At 40.5% G+C, this 22,464-nt stretch overlaps 1 protein-coding gene across 2 annotated transcripts in view; it reads left to right on the top strand.

Annotated features, from left to right (window-relative positions):
- The first annotated feature begins 318 nt into the window (after positions 1-318).
- Positions 319-22,464, top strand: part of C7H1orf21 (chromosome 7 C1orf21 homolog) — a 124,885-nt gene continuing 102,739 nt past the window's right edge. Inside the window, exon 1 of one of the 2 annotated variants that reach the window (XM_075833448.1) lies at positions 319-551. The gene's annotated coding sequence lies outside the window, so the exon portion shown is untranslated. The remainder of the gene's footprint in view (positions 552-22,464) is intronic. The other variant, XM_075833449.1, reaches the window with a different exon arrangement.

Genomic DNA, 22,464 nt, shown 5'->3' with positions numbered 1-22,464 from the left:
TGACAAGTCTCAGTGATCTTTAGCATCCACAGCGCCTTTCTCTTTAACACTTTCAATACCAGAAGCTTTTCACTTCTGCAATTCTAACTAATATTATATTGAACAGGTTTTAAAAATCTACCATTAATATGCGCAGATGCTCTATGGCAGCAATTCAAAAGCAAAGGCTGCAAATATCAACGACAATGTTATAGCCAGCAGGCAAGGATAAGGAGTATTTCTGCCTTAAGCCACAGCTGTGTTTTATGCCTGAGCATTATGAAGGCCTGCTAGACCGGCTGTCTAAATGAGTAGCTGTCTCTCACCCCTCCCATCCCCTCCCTTTTTTCCTCTCTCCTGTTCTTTTTTTTTTTCTCTCTTCTCTTTTCCTGCTGAGCGACTGCAAAAAGGAGCTTTTACACTTTTGTTCAGCTGTGTTTCACCCTAAACGTCTATTCATCCCAACGTCATTGCTTCCTTTTTTTGCGCTCTGGAGTAAAAAAAAAAGAACACTAAATCGTTTAACGCAGGCACAACAGCAGCAGCAGCAGCAGCATCATCATCGCTGAAAGGTAGGGGAGGCAGAGCTCAGGTCACTGTCAATGGGGAGACAAAAATAATTCCTGCTGTGATTTCAATTGTGCGCTGTTTATTTCTTTGTAGGTTACAAGAGCTCAAAGGCCTGCAGTCTCCTGTCAGACAGGGAAGATTGGGTTTCTTGCATATTCCTGCTCTGGTCTATTTATGGCAGACTGCTTGTTTATAAGCATCCATATATTTTTTTTATATATATATATATATATATATATATATATATAATATATATATATATATATATATATACATAATTTAACTGAACGGTTGTGACCCTGCCATAGAATAATATTGGTGGTCAGCTCGATATTTATTTCTATAAATATTCTATTAACTGAACGGTTGTGACTCTGCCATAGAATAATATTGGTGGTCAGCTTATTTATTAATGATCCTCGTACTCTGTATCTTGACTGGCTCAAGTTATATGTATGGGAATTTCATTATTACCCCACTGCTATAGATTAATATCATCCTACTATTGGCTTAGTCTGGAATTTTCTTTCCACTGTCTAGGTTTAAAGTTCCATTTCCACTTTGGTATCCTTGCACCCCCACCTCTTACCAGGTTGTCCAGATAGTTGAAAATAATTTGACATTGTAGGTGTGTACGTTTTTAGCCATCTGATGCCGTATTGCCAGGAGCCATGAGTGGGTCGATTACTTCCCCTTTCCTTTTTAATGATAAAACGTGGGCTCTCCTCTTCCTGTTTTTGCAGCATGGTTAGCAAGAAATGATTCTGAATAATGGGAATTTCCTCTAAAGTAATAAATTGTTTTCGTGTGTATTACGATAGCAGTGTCACTTCTGTTGTGAAATATTAAGCTGCATTGTGGAAGTAGTAGTGACTCGGGGCAACAGTCCATGGATATTATTCCTGTAGCCTGGGACATGTCTTCCAGTTATAAACACCATGGCATTTCCTATGCTGAATTGTCTTTCATTGACTAGAGTACAATAGGGCAGAAGGTGAACACTAATTAACTCTTCGTACGCTACGTTCTGCGAGGGCTGATTACCAACAACAATCTCTGATAGCTGTCAATACAATAGATACACACTCAATACCACTGCATCTGTTCAGGGATGGTAATATTTTAGGATTTGCTACAAAGTTGTTTTAGAAGAAGTGCATAAATTGATAGATGTTACTATAATTTAATGTAATATATATTTCACATTTTGATGCAAGGCCAAAGCTGGGTGAGTATGGCTGTCTGTGTCTGTTTAGATTTAGTCTGGTTTCTGGCTTTCTTTGCCTTGTACTGGTAAAAATATATTTTGTTTATTCTGTGTAATGTATTAAGAGTATGTACATAATAATATTTTTATTATTATTATGCTATAATGACCTTGGTAAGGCTCTGTTCACATGTGCGTTGGGGTCCCGTTCTAACGTTCCTTTGGAGGTTTCCGTCAGAACAGGACCCGGAGCAGACACAAACTGACACCGACGGAAAGCACAGGTTTCCATTTCCATCACCAATGATTTCAATGGTGACGGAGCCGTTGCCCGTGGTTTGTGTCTGTTGTGCATCGTATTCGACTACGCTATTGCAAAATGACGGGGTCCGGTGCACAAAAGAGACAAACGGAAACCACGGGCACCGGCTCCGTCACCATTGAAATCAATGGTGATGTAAATGGAAACCTCTGGTTTTCGTTTGTGTCTGCTCGGGGTCCCGTTCTGATGGAAACCTCTAACGGAACGTCAGAACGGGACCCCAACGCAGATGTGAACAGAGCCTAACCCTGTGATCATTACAATGTGTCTGAAGGTAAAATAACTAAAAATATAATAGTATGTGATAAATCTGGTGCAAGTCACCTGCACAACTTCCTGGAACTTCCCTTGGGGGTATTTACAAGTTACATTTTTGGGAGCGTAGTAATAAAATGCACTCGGTTTTATCGCAACTTGACACATTTGACATTTAATTTACATGTTGCACCTGTAAAAAAAATGCTGCAGCAATTCACAATAAGGCCGAGTGCAGTTTGCTGCAATTTTTTATTTGGATTTTACTACGTGGCCAAAAACATCTTGTGTAAATCCACCCTTAATCGGGTATTCAGAATTTAGACATTTATGGCATATCCATGGAATACGACATAAATGTCTGATAGATGCAGGTCCAAACTCTGGAACCCCCACCTATATCGCAAGTGGGTGTCAACTTACCCCTGCTTCGCCTTACGCAGATTCCAGATGGGATCTAGTGGAGGGGGGCGCACATGGCTCTCTTCATTCTGTTCTATAGGAGATACAGAAACAGCCAAACCCGCGTTTTATATGACCAGATGTTACTTTAAAGTCTATAGTGAAATATAGGAAACAATACAACATGCAAAGTGTTTTGTTTTTTTGGGGCCAGCATGCTCGAGTTCTGGCATTTTTTTCTATAAGCTTCTCTATAGGATATTAAAATAGCTAAAACAAAATATCTCAAAATAAAAAAACGGCGCCAATTGTGCACACTGACACATATATACTGAGTTGTTCCGAATATGGGAGGCACAACAATTAGACATGACTCAGGCAGGCTAAGATGGCTTACTGAAGGCACATCGCAGACAGGGCAAAGAGCGTCCCACCCTGAAGCAGGGTTTGGCCTGGCAAAAGTCCTTGTAGGCCGCAAAATGGCTCCCCAACACTGGCTGTTCATGGGATGTCGGCCACCACTGCTCACCCGTACTGACACCACATAATTGGGAGACTATGGCCTCAACCCACCGCTCGCTCATCCGACAGGTCGATCTCCTCAGCAGCTTTCTCTCACAACACCATCTACTTACAGCACCAGAGCCAGGTCACACCAACTTTCTCCCGACACTGAACATTATAACCCAACATTACCAAAATCAGCACATTACGTGCATATGCAAATCAAATACACCATGCGGCATAGTCTATGAAGATCACCTGCTAAGAAATACACATTAAATAATTTAAGCATACAGGCCATTGCTGGCCACAATAGTGCAATGTAATACAGTACAATACAGTAGCCGGATTGAACACTCCTCCCCCCGGATAACGCCACCTAGGGGGAGAACTGCAGACAACAGCACATTGTTAACCTCACAATGTATACGTTTACAATGCCATGAAGGGCCCAAAGAACAACGACATTTAAAGAAACATAAAGTGCCTCTTAACCTTTTGGGGGTTTATCCCCCTCCCTTTACATACACCCTGTGTATATAGAAGTCTACGTATGAAGCTTGTGCACAGTCTCTGCTGTAAGGATGTGCATATGTAAGGAAATGATCAGAAGATGCCTACAGATGACAATGTACAAGGAGATTCTCTTTCTGGTCTTTGCCCTGTTGTGGTCGGCCTGAAAATCATTCGTTAGTAAATTTTCTGAACTTGTCTACTGTTTTTGACACTGTATATAATACTACGCTCTCTCTTTTTTTTTTTTTAAAGGAAGCAGTTTTATCTTCCTTTTAATTTTCTGACTGTTCATTCAGCATTTCTTTTGCGGTTTCTTCGATACCTCCCCGTGTTGAGGTTACTCAACAAATCTGCTTAAAACCTATTTTAAGGCTGAATTCACATACTGCATTTTTACCAGCGTTTCTTTATTTATTTTTTTGCCCAAATTTTGCCAGATGTTACTTTAAAGTCTTTGGTAAAATATGAGGGAGCATTCATACAGTGTTTTGGTTTGTGAAATGTTTTTGTTTTGTTTTTTTACACGCATCATGCTCTCGGTATATTTTTTTTCCATAGAAATCTCTTTATTTAAAAAAAAAAAACACACCAGGAAGAATGCATTAATACAATGTCAGAAAATAAAAAAGGCAACAAAAATGCATGTAAAAAATGCCATTAAAACAAAAATGTTTGAAACACATGAATATTTTTTTACATGCGTTTCAAAATTCTGGAAATAAAGTGTATGTGAAGGGGGCCAAAGTCCACGAGTGCACACGTATTCAAGACAAATTGACAACAAATCCGCAGCAAAATCTGCATGTGTTCGGATTTTGTTGCAGATTTTGCCCGCAAATTTTGCCCGCAAATTTCTTCCTTAGCATCACAAAGGGTAAAACCCGCTTTAAAAATCTGTGACCAATCCGCAACAGGATTGGAAACCCCATCCACATGCATTTTACTGTATTTGTTATACCCCAAACTTCTGATGAGGTCTTGTTCACACACTGCAGACTTGATGCAAATTTTGCATGCAATTTTCAAACCAAAACCAAAATTGAATCCAGATGAGGAGATGCTATATGGCCTTCCTTTATATGTGTCTTCTGTTTAGGCTCCGCTCCCGGTATTGGCTTAAAAAATAAATTTAACATCTGTATCAAATATGCACTGTGTGAACAAGGCCTTACAGTGTTTTCAGCATCTTCAAGTCATATAGAGCTTTACTTTACATCTGGATCTACAACATGCAGGAAGATCCTAATGAGAATACAAGTTCTAAAATGGACAAAAATTACTGAAACACTAAAGAACTTGAAAAATGTATGTCCTGCTCAGTACACCTTTATGTATAAGGGCAGGGCTCTATGACATTTTAACGTAGGCGCACAAAATTGCCTATGGGAACAGATGACATTGCATGTGTACATACCTTTTCATGCATCGTAGAAATCACATGACAGACTCACCCCCTAGTGCTGACAAAAGTGTGAATTTGCATTAGATTGCAGTGCAACACATTACGGGTGTTGTGCCCTGGCCATAAATATCAGACAGAAACAAACCATAATATCACGTTCTGAATTCTGAGCCAGCTGCCCCCCCTACCACTCGCCGGCTCCTGCAGCACCATCCATTTTATACACTGCCACCCACTCCAATGAACTGACAGGAATCGTCCATTGTTCCTCGGAACCTACAGTATTTCCAGCCGTGGCGACACAGCAGCAAAAGAGACGGAACAAAGAAATTTAAAGGGAGAATATGGATGTCTAATTGTGACCTAAAACAAAAGATTGTTACCAAACCTAACCACGCATGGCTTGTGCGAGACCTGAATGTAACATGCACTTGCAGAAAAATTACAGAGAAATATATTTTTTATTATTTCTTTGAATGAACTTAATATATGGCCATTATTGTAATATTATTAACCTCTACCACTAACTTCATTCCATTATCTTATTGTTAATTGAATACAAGAATCTGAAAACAAAAATAGTTATGACACGTTCCTACGCATTTCCTTTCTAAAACATCTTGTGTCCACGTTTCTAAAGATAATCGGAAAAGAAGGTTCTGTACAAACTTGGTCGTTTAGAAAAAAACAAGATGCAACCTATCAGATGTATCCCTCTGCTTGTATTAGCAGATTGTTACTGCTGTTTATTGTTTGCACAGACAAGTTGTTTTTTATTAGTACATATTTATTCAGATCAAAGAAAGCTCTCAACGCTCCTGCACGCGACCATATAACTGATCCTTACAACCTCCATGTTGTATGGAGCCCTATTGTGGCACAGATAGAAGTCTACTGGGCCCTACACTACCTCGAGATGCCTCAAATTTTATAGAGTTTTCTATTGCTGGATCCCCTTTGAATCCAATAGAACAAAAGTTGTGAAATGCTCCATTACATGCTTTCTTATGGAGGCTTTCTCCCCCAGTCACTAGCACTCCATTTGAAGTACCTCCATACAGTCTCATGACGTACAGTCACATGTTCCCTCTTTTTGTTGCATTTTTTTCTATTTACATGTTTTTTTTTCTGTGTGAAACATACCCTTATACATGAGTTAATCAAATTTTTTTCTTTCTTGAACATTCTTGACAACCGTTATTTTTTTCAGTAAAAGATTCAGATGATACTGTTTTTGTTACGTATTTAGTAAGACTAAAACCTTAAACAAGGATGAGACAGAAATGTGAATGGGTCTTTAGATTACTTAAAGAGGCTTTGTCACCACATTATAAGTGCCCTATCTCCTACATAAGGAGATCGGCGCTGTAATGTAGGTGACAGCAGTGCTTTTTAGTTAGAAAACTAATCTATTTTGACCACGTTAGGAGCGATTTTAGCTTTATGATAATTTGTTTCTTAATGCCCAACAGGGCGTGACACAGTATAAGACAGCACATACTGATCTAGCAGCATCCCTATGCGCAGACTAAATGAATGGAGAGAAGTGTATGACGCTGATTGGTCACTGATTGGTCAGCGTCATACACTCCTCTGTACAACACCCACTTGGTCTAAAGTAAAAACACGCCCACTTGGGCATTAAGAAGCTAATTAGCATAAAGCTAAAATCGATCCTAACGTGGTAAAAATAGATCGGTTTTCTAAATAAAAAGCACTGCTGTCATCTACATTACAGCGCCCATCTCCTTATGTAGGAGATAGGGCACTTATAATGTGGTGACAGAGTCTCTTTAACCATGGTTCAAAGGTCTATGTAGATTGAAGGCGTTTGTTGAGAGTGAAACTACACTACATGTTCCTGTGGAATTGTGATGACATCTTATATTTACTGTCTAAAGTAGAAATACAGTAGAAGACAACTATATGAGTTAAATTGAATCATATTTCCTTAAAATTATATATAGTTATACTGTTAACACAGCTCCACAAATATATTTCCTGATCACCAACCTTTTGTGGGTCTTGAATGGACTCAGATGTTTTGGAAATATAAAGTTTACAGTTTTCCTGGTTAGAGAAGCAACTCCAAATTTGTTTTTCACATATAATTCTAACTCGTCATACAATATTCTAGTAGTGTCAATTGTTTCTTCCCAGCTCCATGGTATCTATACACTTTGAAGCCTTTCATTATGGGCAGCTGTGTCATGTGATCCCTAGTCTGACCACCAATATAGACCATGTTCTCCTGTGTAGACAGGAAGTTAATTACCCCTGTGTGGAGGACTTCCTGTATACTACAGAAATACATCATCGCCAATCAAATCCCTCCTGGCAGCTCTGAGACTCCTCCTGTCCCAGCAAGCTCCACCCTTCTTGTCCACTTCATGTTCCTCCATGCATAGAGTACTGCTGAAGAGATAATTTCTGCCTTATCTAAAAATTAATGAGTGATACAGTATGTGAGTACCTACAATTATTGCTCCCCTGACTCTGACACGACCTGTCTATAATATCTGTGAGTGCTATGTGCAGAGAGTATGAGATGCTGATTCACACTCCTCTCCTTGCCTCCTGCTTGTAAGAGCTGACCGGGAGAAACCTATCACATGCAGGGAAGACAGGCTGAAGCTACATCACATAGGAATACACTAAGACTGAAACTGTTTTATGTCACTGATCTATCACTTGCTGGCCTTCTATAGGACTCAGAACAGAACAAGTGCATTTTGAGGAGACTCTACCCCCACTGCAAAGCCAGACGCATGATGGAAAATGTAGGCTAAATTAGGGGAATCATATCAGAGGGGTAGAAGGAATTAGAATAGTGACACCCCATAAATGGCACATTAACTAAAAAAGGCATACACAAGAGCCTCTACATTATTCTTTAATAATAGCCTATGGTGCACTATTTAGGTAAAAAATAGTGGAGTGCTAATTTACATGACAGGGAGAGCCTAAGCTGGCCATACACATTAGATATGTCGGCAAAATGGATGCATTCAAACATTTTGGATGATCCTCTAACTTTGATGTCTATCTGGACTACAGTTTATATGGCCCTCAGGAATGGTATTTTCTTTATCACTTATTTGTATAAGGAATAAGATGAGTTTATATTGCTGTCCAGAAAAAAAAAAGTTTTCTTTCTTCTCTCTGTTGGGATACAACAGATGGAAATATAAATTTGGATGTGGTACCATAAATACAATGATGTAAATAAACCCCAATTCGACATCACGAAAAAAAAATATTTTGCAGAAATCCGACTGTTTGACAATTTTATATTGGGAGAAAAAGTTATTGAAGTTAAAACTCCAATAAAATATTTCTCTTACAAATGTATGGAGCGTCAGACTGGTATGCCTTATGCCCAGCTAAGAAAACGATTTGGAGTCCCTCCCTCTATCTATACAGAACATGAGCACATCCACATTTAATTGCATCATAAATCTTGTTTTTATCATTGTACTCACAGAACATAAGGTGTAAAATGTTTCTTGTGAATTTACCCATAAGAAATAGACCCCAGAGGCAAGCAATTAGAAAAACTATTATTTTTTTCTATTTTTATTTTTTTACCACGTCCCCATGTATGTAACTAGTACCTTGAAGTGGATAGCGGTTTGCATAAAAAGTTATGATAAAAAAAAAGCTGCTTATAAAATTACAATTGCTGTCAGCCAAACCCTTGTTCGTTCCTCCCAACTCTCCCATACACATGAATGCTCGACTCCGCGCCTCTGTTTTAAAAGGGGGGGGGGTATGCCAGAGGTTTCTGACAGCAGCTTTAACAATCCAAAATGGCCATTACTTCTTTGCCCGGACATGTGCTGTTGGGGGAGAGTATGATATCATTATACACATTCGATAGTTGGGTTTGGCTATACAGCTTTGGGCAAGGAGCCTGTATAGTGGCACACAGAAGCTTTACTATTTCCTACTATGAAGTTGTAGGCATTCCATGTGCTGCCATATGGTGCCTCTATATCACCGTATTACGCCAATATTCTCCAATAGAAGCAATGCTTCCACGGAAGAATATCTCTGTAATTCAGCATCTGATGGAAAAATTCATTATTTTTTTTTTGTTCTCTTGTATTTTCGGTTCATTATAGTTATTAATACTATAGCACATTATTGTTATTAAGGATTGCACATACTGTAACAATAATATTCTGGCTTCAGTGAAGGGAGTGGCATTCAAGTCATAATCTGACGCACAGACACTATGCTGTTTCTTATATGTACTATTTTTATTTATTTTTTTTGCTGTGTAGCAAAGAATTTCTATCTAATTGTGAGCATGTTGTGTCTACTGAAGATTATGTGTTACGTTATTATTAAACCCTATTTATTGCCTAAATGAGGGGTCCTAGGCCCAATATTTATATGTAGCAAAAGGACTGGAAGATTCCTACTATACATCTGCACTTGGCAGGAGCTGTTGTTTTATCATCAGGAGTCAGGACTCATTAACTAACACTGTTGTACAGTGGAGCAGATACACTAATGTGTCTGCAGCTCAAATGTGTCATAAATTTCGCCAAAATCTGGCCCAGTTTAGTGCCCTTCTTGTTAAACCAGATGCTTGCCCATCGCTAGACACTTTTAATGGGCTTGGCTTAACATGCGCCAGTGTGTGCCAAAACTGGCACCAAATTTTGTTGCAAACTGCAAAATTTGTGGTGGTATAAGAAGAAAAAAATGGTCTAGCAAGTCAAGCAAGATGCACAAAATTGATCAAACTGCGTTCATCACTGATAAATTTGGCACATCTTCTGACTGCCTTGTCTAAGTTTGCACTGTTTAAATCTTAGATTATATTAGTAACTCTGTCCCAGTGTATGTTCTAATACTACCGTAATAAAAGGGTCCCAGGCAATATTAGCTTGAAAATCACATCGTTAAGAGGTTTGCTAGTCACGGTTTTTTAATTGCTAGATGATGAGATGTTAGAGCTACTGAACTGTCTGGAGCGATTCTGAAGAGATTTTCAAGCTTCTTAATGTATTTCTATGGACAGCGATTCATCACAGCAATTTTTTATTTTTTTGTAACATTTTTGTAGTGAGATAAATAGCCCCAGTCTAATGCATTTCCATGGGAAACAATTTATTGCTCACTACAAAATAAAACTCTTTGTCTAGCCTTAGTTGTAACATTATTAAAAGCATTTTTTGATATTGATAGCGTTTCGTAAGGATAAGACATCAATATTTGAAGAGCCGGCAACCACCGAAACACCCTAAACTACAGTAATCCTTAAAAAGCTAAATAGACACCGATTCCATATCCGTATTTTTTCACTTGCATGTCCCTGCTGTAAGCCAGCAAACGGGCCGTGCGCTGCCTGCTGATACATGGAGAGGACTCAAGTAGAGATGAGCGAACTTATGAATAGTTCGGTTCGGCTGGTTCACCGAATTTCACGAAAAAGTTCGATTCGGACCGAACAAGTTCTGACCGAACCTTTAATTTCCGTGCGTAGAGCATGGTACTGTCCAGGGTGCTGAAAGAGTTAATGGGCTGCACTAACTCTTTCAGCAACCTTGACAGTACCATGCTCGGCGCGCGGAAAAAATTTTTTTAATGTAATAAAAAATAAAAAAAAATACGTTCATACTTACATTCCTCCTGTCCGGCCTCCAGCGATGACGTTTCATCCATGTCGCCGCTGCAGCCAATCACAGGCTGTAGTGGCGGTCACGCACGTCACGTGACCGCCGCTGCAGCCAATCACAGGCTGCCGCGGCCGCTGCAGCCAATCACAGGCTTCCGCGGCCGCTGCAGCCAATCACAGACTGCTGCGTCAGGAAAGAAGGTCGGACTGGAGGAAGAAGAGGGACTCGTCACCAAGACAACGACCGGGTACGTATGAAATGCTTTTTATTTTCTTTTTAATCAGCAGCCTCTTTTCTCTATCAGTGATTGATAGAGACAAGTGGCTGCCGATTAGTATAATATTTTTGTAATGTTTTTTTCTGCCCGCCCGGGTTCGGTCAAAACGTGTTCGGCCGAACCCGGTGAACTTTTCGCGATGTTCGGACCGAAACCGGGTTCGGTTGTCCCGGTTCGCTCATCTCTAGACTCGAGCTTGCCGATATATTGGAGAGAACTCCTAAGATAGTCCGTTTGTGGGCTTAAGGCGAGGAAATGCAAGTGAGTAGAAAAATAAAAATTACAGATTCACAATCAGGGTCTTAAGCTATATTCTGATTACTGTAGTTTAAGGGGTTTCCAGAGGTGACTGCGTTACTTTAAATCATGGAAAAATCCTTTCAAGCTGTGGAATGTGGAAGCTAAATAGGTTCAACAATTTTATATCTAACCAAAATATAAAAAAGAGGCTATACTTTCATCTAATTTATTGTCATTTCTATCTAACCTAAACTAGTGTAATAATTTAAAAACCTCAGAAAATGTGTATGGTTCTGCCATATAACAAAAAAATGGGGATTTAAATAGACCTGTAGGTCTGCATTATACCTACCTAGGTTGTTATGATCGAGATCAGGGGTAATCACAGCCTAGGCAAATATATTACGGACTTTCATAGATGTGTAAATTCTGCTTGATTTTTTTTTTTGTTTCAAACCAAAGGTAGGCATTGAAAGGTCACTGTAGTCTAAGGGTAGGTGCACACGTAGTGTTTTCAGGCGTATTACGGGGCGTTTACGCCTTGAAAAACGCCTGAAAAAACAGAAGCAGAACGCCTACAAACATCTGCCCATTGATTTCAATGGGAAATACGGTGTTCTGTTCCGACGGGGCGTTTTTTTACGCTTCATTTTTTAAAACCGGGCCAAATAAGATGCCTGCGAAAAAGAAGTGCATATCACTTCTTGAGCCGGATTTGGAGCTGTTTTTCATTGACTCTATAGAAAAACAGCTCCAAAAACGGCCGTAAAAAACGCGAGTGGCTTAAAAAAACTTCTGGTAATCAGGAGCTGTTTTCCTTTGAAAACAGCTCGGTATTTTCAGACGTTTTTGAGTTTGCATGTGCACATACCCTCACAGACACACCTGACATCTCATGAGACATGTCAGAAGTTTTAATAAGTGGGGGGCTCAAGGAACTAGGTGTATGTGTCTTTTTAAACCGTCAGTTACCTTTTTAAGATGGTCAGAAATATAAGTTAATTGTGATCTTTGACCATTTTTACAGGTTTTTCGTTTTGGAACATGAAGATTATGTACTGTCTCTCATATGCCATGGCCCGTGTTCTTAAGCAGCGGCTCAAACGTATTCATTATTTTAATTTTAGTTTTAAACTAAATAAAATGGTGTTCAAAAGTGGATATTCACATTGAGAATAAACTGGGATTTTAAGCATCTATTAATAAAGCAAAAAAACACAAACACAATTTATTATTTTATTTTGTACCTCTTTGAATGTGAATCAATTATTGTCCTTAAATCTAGTACAAAAATAGTTTCTACTTGGTGTTTTCCACATTAGCTGGAGCTGACACATCAGAAATGAGAACTGCCCCTTAGGGCTCATTCACAAAGTACTACTGCCATGTGTGCAGTGCTAAACTGACCGCATTATAGGTCCACAGTACGGACCCACAGGCACTCCATGTGCCTACCGTGTAATGCCTCAGTGTGAAAAAACCTTTGTGCGCCTCCACATTTCATAGTTGCCAACATTTGAATTTTTTTTTTGTGGACACTTAGTGTGTGGTGTCTTTGGTGGGTATGTCTAATGGGGCTTGGTTTATGAGATGGGTGTGGCCAGTGGGCGTGGCTTTGCAGAATTTCTGCATACAAAAAAACTAACACAATTTCTGCAGTAGTTATGCTGACAACTACTATGGTGGCCGGTATGTCTCTGGTTATCTGGTTGTTTACAGGCAGGTGATGTCTCACTTTATCACTAGGGCTAGGTCATAGGTGCTGACCACTACTGGTAGCATAAAAACCAGCGTAGATAGTGCCACATTCAGTGCCCCCAGTAGATATTGCCACGTACTGCTCCCTGTAGATGATGCCACACACTGCTCCCTGTAGATGATGCCACAGTGCCCCCTGTAGATGGTTCCACACAGCCCCCCTGTAGATGACGCCACACACAGCCACCCTGTAGATGACGCCACACACAGCCCCCCTGTAGAGAGTGCCACATACTCCCCCTATAGGTACTCCCCCCCCCCCCCCCCCATAGATGGAGCCATTGTTTATATAAGCGGACTGTGCTGTCCTGTAGCGGAATCCCCCGCCAGGCTTCCGCAATGCTCTGGCCGATGATTCAGCTGCAGGAAGTGCCCCTGACATCCCTGCCCTTATATGGACAGTGAAGACATGGACTACTCCTGGAGCACCGGATTCCCCGGCCAAAGCGTTGCTGACGACTTGGCCGGGAATTCCGCTCAAAGGGAGAGACCTGACTTTACTGTCCATACAAGGTCAGTAACGTCAGTGACACCTCATGCAGCAGAATGTCCGGCAGGGCGTTTGCAATGCTTTGGCCGGGGATTCTGCTCCAGGAGGAGTGGATGGCCGAGCAGGAAGTGGAAGGTTTCCTGCTCTGCCATAGCATTCAATTGTATCTGCATCCTGAGGACGCAGATAAAATTGAATGTATCAGTTGCCGGGACAAATCCCGAGACAGTAATTTGCCGGGACGGTCTCTGTAAATTCGGGACAGTCCCGGCAAATTCGGGACAGTTGGCAAGTATGACATTTCCATGTGTTTGTTATTGTTAGACTCCTATGTAAAAATGCAGATTGTCTTTTACTGTAGTATGGCTGAGACCTAGTATTGTATCAATCTTCTTCAGTCATAATATAGGAGGGCTAAATTCTTTGTACAAAGCTGCAGAATATGTTGGTGCTATATAAACAAGGGGAAATAAGTGAGCTGCCCCACTTCTAGAAAAGCATTTGAAATTCTACAGAATATTAACAGTTGCAGTACGATGGCATACCAATATATAAAGATGCAATGCATCAGGTAACAAATATTGTTTGGAACTTTGGAAACTTAGATGGTCTTACAAATGATAAAAATTTCACCAAGGATGCAGCACAACTGAAATTATCTTTAAACTTTTTCTTCTAACTAATCATAACATAAAGGTGAGGCCCCATTCAAATCAGCTTTTTGGCCTAAGATTTATAAGAACTCCCGACGTAGAGTATAGCCTAAAAGTAGGCTGTGAAGGATGCCTAACACTGGCATCCGTTACTGGTAGTTATTTTGGGATCCGTTTAACATACTTTCATGGCCTTCTCATGATGTATACATTAAAGAGGCTCTGTCACCAGATTTTGCAACCCCTATCTGCTATTGCAGCAGATAGGCGCTGCAATGTAGATTACACTAACGTTTTTATTTAAAAAAAACGAGCATTTTTGGCCAAGTTATGACCATTTTTGTAGTTATGTAAATGAGGCTTGCAAAAGTCCAAGTGGGTGTGTTTAAAAGTAAAAGTCCAAGTGGGCGTGTATTATGTGCGTACATCGGGGCGTTTTTAATACTTTTACTAGCTGGGCGCTCTGACGAGAAGTATCATCCACTTCTCTTCAGAACGCCCAGCTTCTGCCAGATCACGCTGTGACGTCACTCACAGGTCCTGCATCGTGTCAGACGAGCGAGGACACATCGGCACCAGAGGCTTCAGTTGATTCTGCAGCAGCATCGGCGTTAGCAGGTAAGTCGATGTAGCTACTTACCTGCAAACGCTGATGCTGCTGCAGAATCAACTGTAGCCTCTGGTGCTCGTTTTTTAAAAATAAAAACGTTACTGTAATCTACATTGCAGCGCCTATCTGCTGCAATAGCAGATAGGGGTTGCAAAATCTGGTGACAGAGCCTCTTTAAACAAATCCCATAATATTCTATGGGTGATGGATGTGATGTGCACAGGGTGTGAGTTGTGCCAAATAAGCTTTGCTCTGCTACATCTGATATGTCGTTAGCGTGCATAATAATTTAGGTAAGTGGCTATACACATTGTTACATAAAACTGGCCCTAAGTAGGTCCTGGTCCTGTGCTTTTAATGAGTTAAAAATTGGATCACATGAGCAACAGTAATAAGGCTATGGTCTTTGAGCTATACCAAATTATATGACTTAATAAACAAGATTCAATAAAGAACAAAATAACAACCTCAGGATATCAATTTAGAAGAAAAAAAGGATAAGTCAAAGATAATGGAGACCATATCTTCAACTACATTGACTGTAGGAGGTTGCATTCTATATTAAGCAGCTAGAACTGTTGGGTATAGAGTAGACATGACGTCACCGTGCAGAAATTTAGCCATGGCTCCCCAACTAGCGTTATAAGGGCGGAATTGCTGTGGAATTCCGCTGTGGACAGTCCGCAGTGGAATTCTCCAGCGGCCGTTTTTTACATTTGTTTCTATACATTTTCTGGCAAGTTAGTTCAGACGATGCGGAAAACTCCGCTGCGGACCATAGTCTGCGGTGCGGAATTTTCCCTCTGCAGCATGCACTGACTGTTGCGGAGAAGAAGCGGAATTTCACTGCGGATTTCAGCCTTTGCAATGCAAAAACTCAAATCTGAGGCAAGTCCGCTGTTTTTTCTGCAACGTCTGAATTACCTGTCAAATATGCAAATGCTGGTGCAGATTCGTTGCGTAAATGCCCCAAATCTGCACCAACATTTGCAGCGGAAAACCTCCGCCACGTCTGGCCGTGCCCTTAGACTAACATGGAGATATTTTGTCCTACGGTTCAGACCAGAATGGCTTTAAAAATTGTCCTAAAAAGACAAAAATATACAATAAAAATCTTTAAACTTGCGTCCTCTACTATGTTACGTTTGATTTATTTGGAATAATGGTGTATACTATTTTAAGGATAAATAAATTGCTTGCGTTTTAATTTCAATAACCTAATGAGAAGTGTTTTTGTTTATGAAAGGCTCCATATAGCAGTCTATATAGCAGTCTAAATTATTCATTGATATTGAGTCGTATGTGGAGTTAACGGCCGGGCGCAGATGCCATGTCTGAAATGTAGGTCAGGAAACGCTGCTTAGTTAATATTTGTATATAGCTCAGTGTATTTTGATGGATCATTCAACAGCTTAAGATAAAATTGCTTTTGTTGTGTTAAAGGAAAATCTATTTTTTTCTAAATCGACTTAAATTGTGTGGGATTATTTAGCAAATACGATTTAAAAAGATAATTGTTAATTGTGAATAAATCTGTGGGATTTTAAGTGCTTCTATTAAATCGCAGTGTGAGGAAAGGTTAGACAGTATTGTTTTACAATTGTATTATTTGTACCTGCCGAGCTTACGAGAAAATGTTTGAAGTCAAATAATTGTTAGAATTATATTGAACTCTCCTGTCCATTCATCTCCATGAGGGGACTCTTTTTCCTACAAATGGTTCATACAAGCTGATTACTATTCCAAAATGAAACTCTGGGGATAATTGAAGCTTTAATTTTGGTAAGTCGAGATTGTCCTATAGGTTACCTAGTGCTTTAAGTGGGTTCTGTCAACTCTTTTGGTATGTCAATTATTTATGCCATAAAAGTACATTCTGTAGGGGGTTTCCGGGCAGCCACGTATAGTCACAATGGCCTTGCTATCTTCCAATTGGAGTCATCAGAGTTGGAATGGAAAAAAAAATCCAATAGCAGAAACATAAAAAATAAATTAAAAAAAAGCCATTACTCACCTAGCAGATCCCTGACGTCGCTGCAACCAATCACTGGCCTCAGGGATCCTGTGCTGTATTCAAAAAAAGTGAGGACTTGGCATTACTGCAAGGGAGAGATTAAATTTTGCCAATAGATTTTTATAACCAAGTTTCCATATCCATTTTTTTTCCCGGTGGTACTTAGCAATCAGAGAAGCAGTTATCACATTTGGAATAATGGAGGGAGAAGATGAAAAAGCGTCACTCACCCAAAATGGTACAAAACATTTTTTTTTTTTTAAAAGGTTTTCTTTTATTAACTTTTGTTATGGTACAACATTACAAGTACAAAATTGCAATCAAAAACAACACAGAGCATACTGACCAACCAAAACTAGTTGGCAATACCAATCGCCACAAAATATGGGACATTCACAATGCAAAAGCCAGCATTTAGACAAGAAGGATCACATAAGGATATTCGTATTTTGCAATTAAAACAGGATCATAAGGTGACCATTATTGTTGCCCAGAACAGACAAAACAAATACCCATTCACACCTCATTCACACATTTGCTCCCCTCATCTCCCAGTGCTCCCCCTCCAGCCAGTAAGAAGGAGAAAAAAATAAAATATATATATATTTTTTTAAATACATTAGATAGTGTCCGAGGTCTCCAACCACCTAGCCCATATCTTCCCAAGTTTGTCAGGGCATCTCCTGCTAAGGTATAATTTTTGATACATGGGTACATACTTATTTACCAATTGCAACCAATGTTCTAGACTAGGACACACCATGGCTTTCCATGCCATAATCATAACCTTCCTAGCACAAAACAAAGCAAATCAAAAAAATATTTGGTCATAATAGCCTTGTACTATCTCATTCATAATGCCCAGGAGGCACACCTGAGGGGAGAGAACCCTAGACCAGAATGGCGAAATCCTAGGACAGGACCATACACAGTGGAGGTACGTGCCAATATCCGACTGACATCTAAAACAGCTATCCGACCCGGAGGCCCCTATTCTCTGAAGTCTAACCGGAGTCTAATAAATCCTGTGTAAGAACCGTGACTGTATTAAAACACTTGTGCACTAATAACTGAGTCAAAGAATGAGAGCTCCACCTCCCTCCACAAAAACTTCTTTAATGTGGCAAAGCGAGGGAGGACATAGCAGACAGCCAACAAGGTTACAGCCTGTTTTGCACTATGTAGCGCTTCTTCCGATCCTGTGCTGTATACCCACTGAGAACTGTGATTGGCTGCAGCTATCATGTGGGTATACGAGCACATCATCGCTGCAGCCATGTCAATAAACAGCAGCGGGGAGGCCTGGAGCAGCGGCGCTGGAATGCCAGGGATCTGTGAGGTGCGTAATGGCTCTTTTTTTTTAATGCACTTTAGCTACCCCTGTTATTTTTTGGGAATAATTTGGAAAACCCCTTTAAAGACGATCAGGAGATAATTAGAACAGGTGGAATGGAAATGTAAAGGCTCACAAATTCACATGGTATTTAGAAGTAGTGCTTACTACTGACAGGTATATTGTACTTTAGAACAGGTTGTTGTCTACAGAATTGTTCCTATGAGTTAGAAATGATTTATGGAATAATAAAGTAACCATAACACAACATAACCTTGACAATTCATTCACAACACACACTCACGTGTCGTACATGATGTAACTTGTAAATGTAGAGCATAGACAGTGTAGTTACTCGTATAGCAATAGCATAATATAGAAATTGCAGAAAAGCTGTAAGAGTATGTAGACACGGGCTATTTTCTGCCGTTTTTTGGGCCGTAAACGCCCCGAAAAATGGCTAAAAATGCGGGGGCTGAAATGCAAATTGCTTAAAAAACGGCTGAAAATCAGGAGCTGTTTTCCCTTGAAAACAGCTCCGTATTATCAGCCGTTTTTTGTTAAGCGTGTGAACATAGCCTTAAAGTGGTCGATTTCAAAGGATCAAGTAATGACAGTGTAAAAAAAAATGTCAACACCTGGCCAGTCACAAACAACTTTTGCGTGATCAGGGTTTCATATTGAAAAATAAAGACAAGATATTTTGCCCAGGGGCCTCAAAAGACCATCTGTCCCTGAGAAAGATAAGTTTTAACTAATACAGGAAAAATGACCATCAAAGAAATGTGTATTATCGGCAAGCACCAGCGTCCACAAAAGAGTGCAAGACACTGGTTGAGCTCTTAGTACATTTACCTTTAACCTTTCTTTATTATAATTATTAATTTTATCTTCTTTACCTCATGTACCCATTTCCATAGATCTGCAGTATCACATGATCAGACTTTCCATTTGTTTCTAGTATAGTTTTCCTACAGCCAGGGGCGTAGCTAAAGGCTCATGGGCCCTGGTGCAAGAATTCAGCTTGGGCCCCCTCCCCAACACCACCAAACCCTGTGCACGCCTATGCCCAGCTGCCTTGCCTGACAGAACCCATGAATGCCCCCCATAGCTGCCCACACAGTATAATGCCACCACACAGTATAATGCCCCCCATAGCTGCCCCACACACAGTATAATGCCCCCCATAGCTGCCCCCACAGTCTAATGCCCCACAGTGCAATGCCCCTATAGCTGCCCCCACAGTATATTGCCACCCATAGCTGCTACATACAGTATAATACACCCATACAATATAATGCCGCCCATAGCTGCCCCCATACAGTATAATGCCCCCCCATAGCTGCCCCATACAGTATAATGCCCCCCATAGCTGTACCCATACAGTATAATGCCCCCATACAGTATAATGTCCCCCATAGCTGCCCCATACCCTATAATGGGCCCCAATGCTGCCCCATACTGTATAATGCCCTCCATACAGTATGATGCCCCCATAGCTGCCCCATACACTATAATGCCCTCCATACAGTATTATGCCCCCCATAGCTGCCCCATACACTATAATGCCCCCCATAGCTGCCCATACACTATAATGGCCCCCATAGATGCCCATACACTATAATGCCCTCCATACAGTATTATGCCCCCATAGCTGCCCATAAAGTATAATACCCCATACAGTATAATGCCACCCATACAGTATAACACCCCCCATAGCTGCCCCATACACTATAATGCCCCATACAGTATAATGTCCCCCATAGCTGCCCCATACAGTATAATGCCCCCATAGATTCTGCATACAGTATAATGTCGCCCCGTACAGTATAATGCCCTCTATTACTGCCAATTACAGTCTAATGCCCCCATACAGTATAATGCCCTCCATAGCTGCCACATACAGCATATTGCTCCACACAGTATAATTCCTGACATAGCTGCCCCATACAGTATAATGCCCCCCATACAGTATAATGCCCCCATAGCTCTCCCATACAGTATAATTCCTCCATACAGTATAACACGAATGTGTTTTTGCTCATAGAAATGAATGCACGCGGCTATGTGCAAGGCCCGCGATTTGCGGGCAGCCCGCGTGTGACACTCTGCGTCTGTGCGAGCAGACAATCACGGCGGGGCACACCACTACGGTCGTGTGCATGAGGCCTAATGCCCCCCTTAGCTTCCCATACCCAGTATAATGCCCCCTCAGCAGCTACCATATGAGCCAACCCTCCCATACCCTGTATAATGCCCCCATATGTATGTACCTAATAGAAAAATAATAACATAATTACTTAAATATCTCCGTTCCCATGATGGGTGGAGGAGATCCTTCTCCTCCTCTGCACTGTGCTGTGAGTGACTCGGCACAGAGAGGCGCGATGACGTCACTACATCACACCTGCCTGCGCCGAGCCGCTCGCAGCACAGTGAATGCTGGAGCAAGGCTCCAGCATTGAACCCAACTGAATGTGCGTCATTCAGGTGCAGATTCAGTTGGAAGCGGGACCAGCGCAGTCAGCGCTGTTTTGCGGACCCCCCAGGCTTAGTTGCCTGGTCGTGGTTGCGATCCCAATAGCTACAGCACTGCCTACAGCATCCTATCACTTCCATAGTGACCCTTCACAAGGGCCCAAAACTAGTATCTTCCATCCTGGTTCTGTATCTTTATACAAGAAGTTCTAACATCTTCCTATTGCTAGTAAAGAAAAGCTGTAAAGCAGCGCTCCTTCCAAGTGAAAATTAGGGTTTTATTCATCCAAGGTTTAGAGCAATGTTTTACCTCATCCATGGAGGCATTTTCAAGCCGCCTATTGCTACATATGGGTGATTATCAGTTTTACGTTGCACACTATAGGTGGGCTTTGGTTTTTATAACCATTTCATCAATTTATTTATTTTTTCCTTTTCTAAATTACAGAGAAGCAACAAGAGCTGGGATTTGTGATTATTCTTGTGGCTATTGAAGCATTCAGAAACAACAGGGTGGATTGTGCGCTGAGTTAGTTCTTATGCTAAGTGGAGTCGTCATAATAATGTCTGGCTCTAGCATATGAGATAGGTGAATGGAATTCACAGTGTTCCTTTTGTCAATACTGTGTCCATGTCATAGAGTTAAAGACAGTTTTAATAGACTTATATTATATATGCAGACTATCTGAAATATGTCTTCTAAAGCGAGACGCATATGGGTTGATGCTGTGACTTGATCATAGAACTGAGTGACCTGACAACAGTCCGACCATAGCAGCTCGCAGCCTGTTTCTGCAGAATGGAAAATAACCTTGTGCACGTGTCGACAAGGGCTTTTAGTGATCATCTTTCAACCACATTTACCAATCTGCCTACTAATGATACTCTTTGTGTTGAAAGTTTATCTATTTTGGGCCACTCAAACTGAATTATTAGGTCAGTGACCCAATAGCCCTCCCATTACATGCCTCCCAATAGAACAAGCTTCAAAAATTGCATTGGCAACTTTTCAAAACATTGTGATATGCCCATTTTATTTTGAAGACCATATAACATTTAACAACTTGGTGTTCTAATAGGTCAAATAGACAGGATAACCCTGAGAGGTGATGAATAAATGATCTTATCCAGAAATACATTTTCCAAGAATAGATCTCGCATGATCTTAAAACCATGTTCTCTAATGTTCCCAAGAAAGAGAAGAGAATGTGATCCCTCATCAAATAACCGTCTGTTGCTTTGTCTTTTTTAAAACAAGATACATAATCGATAGACCTGTTATAAGTAGATATTGTGATTAAAGTACTTGAATGTTTGATATCCATGTTATTTTTATATTCCATCTTTTTCTACTTCAGACTATGAAGCCTGCGGTCTTGTGCTTTTCATGTGGGCACAGAATGTCAAGCAGACTTCCCATAGCCTTCTATTTCACAGTGGGGTTTACGTTATCCCACATCTTAGCACCATCTTTTTTATATCTTCCTTCTGCAGTTAATTGTAGCTTTTCAAAAACTGCAGTAGTTCAAGTTCGGAGCCTTTGCTCTAGTCTATATTTGACTACTAATGTTGGCTTCCTGCACCAGCCCACATACTTCCAGAATGGACGGACACATTTTATATGTTATTCCAAGATGTTTGACAAGTAACAAATGGGTTGGGGGTTTTAGTAAACTATTCCCGAGTATGTGTGAATGCTATAAATGCACATATCCAAATGTATCTGTAGTGTACTGGAGTTACACTACTGAAGTTGTATTTTTGATGTTGACGTGTTTTCATGCTGTTGGACTTTATTGTTTATGTACCTTTAAGAAAATGTTT

Source organism: Rhinoderma darwinii, chromosome 7 (assembly GCF_050947455.1).
Source record: "Rhinoderma darwinii isolate aRhiDar2 chromosome 7, aRhiDar2.hap1, whole genome shotgun sequence".
NCBI lineage: Eukaryota > Metazoa > Chordata > Amphibia > Anura > Rhinodermatidae > Rhinoderma > Rhinoderma darwinii.
Note: the sequence above shows the minus strand (reverse complement) of the source record. Positions and strands in the feature narration are given on the sequence as shown.